This window comes from Denticeps clupeoides, chromosome 13 (genome assembly GCF_900700375.1).
Source record: "Denticeps clupeoides chromosome 13, fDenClu1.1, whole genome shotgun sequence".
NCBI classification, from domain to species: Eukaryota; Metazoa; Chordata; class Actinopteri; order Clupeiformes; family Denticipitidae; genus Denticeps; species Denticeps clupeoides.
This window is the reverse complement of record NC_041719.1, coordinates 3306610-3312609: the sequence shown is the minus strand read 5'-3', so window position 1 is coordinate 3312609 and position 6000 is coordinate 3306610.

Below are 6000 nucleotides of genomic sequence, written 5' to 3'. Positions count from 1 at the left end.
CCTGACCAAAAACAGTTGCTGATTAGATTCACTACGCACACACAAACATAATTCCTTTTGGGTCAAATTTCATATTTGTCTGCATGAAGAGTAAGGGTCTGTGTGGCGGCCTCTTTTAGTCACATATTAAGAATGTTAGTAGCCATGTTGCTGGCCTACTAGAGATGTGTATTGGCAAGGATCTTATGATACCATTTGCATCAAAATCCATGGGTCACGATACGATTATATCATGATATATTGTGATACTGTACATATTGCGATATTCTACAGTTCACTGAAAATGTAAAAAAAAAAATGATCGGATATACAAGATGTTGTGTACAATCTGTGTGGATCACATTGCATTAATAATTCAACCAAAACAACATAACATAATTTTAATGCTGTTGTCTTCACATTTTAACACACTGTGGGCACCAAAAACATAAAATGCATCAGATCACAAAGAAGACTTTTAAGTGGCCAGTCAGTTAAGTAAGGCTTGCGTGGTGCTTGTAGAGGAGTGAGCTGAAATGTGAACACATAAAATAGAAAGTGCATATGCACACAGATATTCGTTCAAATCCCACTTCCTACCATTGTGTCCCTGAGCAAGACACTTAACCCTGAGTGTCTCCAGGGGGGGACTGTCCCTGTAACTACTGATTGTAAGTCGCTCTGGATAAGGGCGTCTGATAAATGCTGTAAATGTAAATGTAAATTCAATGTGTGAGTAAAGCATTTAAAATGTGCTGTATTGGCCGCGTTGTCTGTGTCGATGGCAGGGTTCTCACTTTTTGAAAAAAACGCTTGACAGCGCGACCCGGTGGACTGAATTTATTGATATTTGACGTCAACATTGACGTATCAATACAATATCACTGCGTAAAATATCACAATACATTGCTGTATCAATATTTTCCAAGCTAGGAATGGACTTGTGATCAGAGACAAATCCATCGTTGGAAATATTACCCCTTGTAAGATGTATCTATACTAATTAATATTGTACTTTAAGGTCATTAAGGTCCCGCGCCTGCTGAATTCCTTATTAAAGATTTTGGCTCCAACTTCTCCATGACAACATCTGCCTCACATGGAGCACACCCACGCATCCATCGTCCTTTACGCATTCTGCTTCATGTAGGCGCTTCATACTGGGCAGTGAAGAGGTCCTGAGATAATGAGGCGGGGTCGTGGGCAGCGGCGTGTCTGGCTGTCGCGGTTAAATAAAACAGGGGTACGTACGACCCCAGTCCATGACAAGAGTGGGCGTCATGAAGCCACGTTAATTACGGCAGTGAGAGAGATATTCCACATGCACGATAGTGGGTGTCAGTTTGATATTGTTCCGTATTCATGGTTACGGTATTCCCTGAACCACTGAATTCATTTGACCTGGCACACTGCAAAAAGGGTTCAAGAATTTTTTGAGATCGAGATGTTGACATGACATGACATGATTCAATCGAATCTGGAAAGTGCTGACCCCGGATACCACGCCTTGATCAAGGCCAGCAAAAGGTCTCCTCTACATTTAACCCATCATCTTGGTGAGAAGTGGGCCGCCCAGGGAGCAGCATGTGGAGGTGAAAGTGAAGTGAAAGTGAAGTGATTGTCACATGTGATACACAGCAGCATAGCACACGGTGCACACAGTGAAATTTACCCTCTGCATTTAACCCATCACCCTTGGTGAGCAGTGGAGCAGTGTGTGGAGACGGCGCTTTGCTCAGTGGCACCTCAGTGGCAACTTGGCGGATCGGGATTCGAACCAGCAACATTCTGATTACGAGGCCGCTTCCTTAACCGCTTGGTCACCACTGCCAAATATCATCAACAAAAGCAGATTTCAGATCCAGACAATGATTTTATAAACCCTATTATAATCAGTTAGGACTTGAAATTGTTGAATTTCTTTATGAGCTATTTTTATGAACAATACATTACTTGCAACTGTAGGACTGCAGGACACGCCGTGCTTTCTCCTGGTTCTGATTATGGCTATTATTTTGAAGCCTTCGCAGAGGCCGCAAAGTGCTCACAGTGCTCACAGATCGAATGCTTCACTTTCCATAAACACTAATAGATTTATCCTGCTCATGGCTCGCCTCTGCGTATAATCTTAATTAAAACATCCAGTGACATTTATCAAACATCTCAGCTCCATGGTCGCAGGCCAGGCCTCAGCTTCTCCATCCCGGACAGCAGATGCACTCCCATGCAGGATCCGCTGGTGTATATCCGCCGTGTGACTTATGGACCCACTTTAGCCCATCTGTGCTGCTGATGAAGAGTTGGAGGATGAGAACAGCTGGACTGTAGTCTCTGCTTAATGAAGTGAACCTACAGGATGGAGGCCCGTAATAAAAAGCATACATCTTAGCTCAGCAGGATGCACAGGATTTATGCAGTTCCATCATAAGAAGGCTGTTAATGCTCCTGGTTAACATTCGGTCAGTGTGTGTAACATGTCCTCACGTTATGCGCTGCAGGTTCCCTTAGTAAAGAGTGTATTACAGCAACCTTCCTGGAGGCCTTTAAAAAATATGATGCCGGATGCATAATATAATTGCATCAGCCGCATTTAAAGTTATGGTCCTGTAAAACCCACTATGAAGTGGACATTCATCTTTAATGAACGTCTGGAGACTGAGGCGTAGGCAATACCAGCCCGGTTCTCTAATGTTCTCTTTTTATCAATCTGCATAAATGTCTGTGTGGTGCAGTAAATTGTTTAAACAATTAAATAAATCATTTGAAGCCTTTTTTTTTTGAAGATGTACAGTTAATTTTTCTAGAAATATACCTTACAATATTACTCCAATTGCTGCTGCTGAAGAAATAAAAAAAAAATATATAAAAAATACACATAATTGTGTCATTGAGAGTATGTTTAACAGAAATGCACTGCAAAAATATTCAAATCAAGGCACTTTGCAGTGCATTTCTGTTAAAAATACTCTCAATGACAAAATATTTTGTATTTTTTAATCAAATATTTCATGTTGCACATAAATCATTTTTTTCTTTTAATCTTTTGAATGCTAATGCTTAGTGTTCACGGTAAACCCTGACAATGCAGTTTTATAGAAATATTGTACAGCATGTACTGTATGTATGCTGAGTGCTCTATATATATTTAATGTTTGAGATTTAATTTTACAAATGATTTTTAAATCGATTTACATGGACCAGTGAATGATGATTCTTTGCGTCTTTGCACCACAGCGATGATGGCAAAGTAATAAAGTGCTCGGGCCTCGGCCGCAAATAAATCCGCCAAGGAGTGAGTAGATAATGAGTGTTGGAGAACGATGAGAAGTGGTTCTTGGCGTGACTGATCATGGTACCACCGGAAACGTGCCGTCTGGGCACAAACATCGCAAATCGCGATGTTACTCGCAATATGTTATTTGCAATATTGTGAAATTGCCGGGCCGTAGTTGGTCCCACCTCCATCCCCCCACCCCGAACCTCCATCTCTCATTAGCCCCTAAGTCACGTTGCGCGCCGCAGCCACCGCTTCATGCCACCGAAGCTGTCGGCGGCCGCTCGGTCTGAGCTGACAGAAACGCCGCCGCCGCAGGCTAGGGGCAGCGGGCGGGAAGGGCCGCGCCCACACTTCCAGTTCCAACTGTGGCCAGGCTGCCGGCTCCAGCCGCTTCAGCCCCCGATTATTCCGGCTGACATAATTACTGTAAAATCTCCTCTGTGTTCTGCTTGGACCGGGAAAACTAAAGGCCCAAGGTTGCGCCGCGGTGGAGCCGACGTTCAGCTAATGAAAAAGAAAAGCCGCAGTGGGAGAACGGCCTCTCCGTCTTGACAGATTAGGAAATTACATTTAATCGGACTGTACTTTTTTGGTCCGTGTGCAGTATGTGGGCCGCTGACGTGGGCCTGTTTATTTACCGAGCGGAAAAACGGCAATGGAACAAGTCCAGCTTTTCAAGGTTCCTCAATCCTTCATGACTTGGTTCAGCGGTTGGAATGATGCATTTGATTCAAATTACGAACCCACACGCTGCTCCCCGGGCGCCTGTCATGGCTGCCCACTGCTCACTAAGGGTGACGGATAAATTCAAAGACCACATTTTATTTTATTTTATTATGTTCTCTTTTTATTCTTTATTTTTAATGAACTGTCCTGTTCCTAGATATTAAATTAATTTTTTTTTTTTTAATTCACAGCACTTTGGTTAACGTGCTTTATAAATAAATATGGCATGGTATGGTATTTGATTGTGTGCACCATGTGCTGCGCTGCAGTGGTTTACAATGACAAACACTTTCCAAAAATGAATAAAAATGAGTTAGTAAATAGTTAGCAGCATGGTGGCGTAGCGGTTAGAAACGTTGCCCCAGTGAGCTCGAATCCTGGCTCGGGCCTTGTGTGGGCGGACCTTGTGTGTGTGTGTGAGTGGGACTGGGCGGTTATGGAAAGTCAGTGATTGAGTGAGTAAATAAAGTTAATTAAATCGATAACCGAACGCGCCGAGCGCTATTTCCACTTTAAAATCCAGGCTTGGCAGCTTGGATACAGGTTTTTTTCCTCGCTGCGCCGTGGTCCATACATCCGCGCATCGATCCGGTACCTACACCGAGCAAAACATCAATGCCCACGTGCATGTGCAATCACGATCTCCGTGTTCACTCATGTTCACACTAGAATATGTGGGAAGTATTAAGGCTGTTTAACACAGCATAGTTCCAGTTTCACACGCGGAATCTCGCTTCGTAGTAGGGAGGACAGTGGGGCGGTGGCATCTGTAATGGGGAGGGAAGGGTGTTCAGTTCACGTTCTGGGTGTCTGATTGCCTTGTGACATTTGTTCCCGAGTAAGAAGCCCTACTGCGTACCATGTCCTGCGGCTGGCAGGACTGGTTCTTTTCTCAGGAGAGTGACAGAGGTGCTCATCGCATCATTTCCTGCTCACTGGCCTCTCCGGCCGGCCCGCCTGCCAGCCCGCCTGCCTGCCTGCCTCATTTGTCTGGACGTGATATAAAGGGACAGAGTAAAGAGGGACACAGACTTAACGGAGTGACGCAAGCAGGTTTAGACAATAAATCAAGTTTTTTTTCCTTAAATATGAGGCGTCACATCTTCAACCCTTTGTTTTATTATATATAGGAGGCAGCCAGTTACGGAGAACAGGAACTCTCCAGAAAACTGTGCAGTCACACATCCTGTGCCACTTCGGCTGAGTGGCGCAGTAAAAAGCAATAGTTGGCGTTTTAAATCCCACACACCTCATCGTCGAGGCTTTCAAGTGGAACATTAAACCGTTGTGACTGGGAGCAGATGTCCCTCTATGATCATGTGACATCATGCCTGGTATCCCACACCTCTCCTGCGGTCCCTGTTCATGGAGGAATGTCCATTTGAAATGAAAACTGGGAACGAAAAAATTTCAGGGGTCGACTGGGGCAACCTGTCCGTCTCACAAATGAACTCACACTTTGCACACACTCCCCTATCACCTGATTATGAGATTAATCTTACGAAGCTGATGAGTGCCGGCATAATATGCACACACAGAATGCAAAATGCATAACAAAAAAGTATACTCAATAAAGCCAACTGAAAATATTCCTGGAAATATCCAAGGAATCTCATTGGACCTTAAACGGACATTAATAACAAATCATTGAAAGTTAAATGATTGTTATACACATCACAGCACATGGTGTACACAACGAAATGTGTCCTCTGTATTTATCCATCACCCTTGGTACGCAGTGGGCAGCCATGACAGGCGCTCGGGGAGCAGTGTGTGGGGACGGCCACCACTGGCCCTAAGGCTACTAAGGCAATAAGCCTTGAGTTGTGGTGAGTTAAATACGCAACATATTTCAAATGGAATGTATGGATTGTGCTACATTATTCTGAATACTTTCAGTCCTGGGGAAGTTTCCTCCTTCTCCCGCTCTTTACAGTACGAGAGAAAATAAACCGCGTGACATGCATACTGATCGTGTCCCTGTGCCCCGTTGCAAAAAAAAAAAAAAAGAAGAAGAA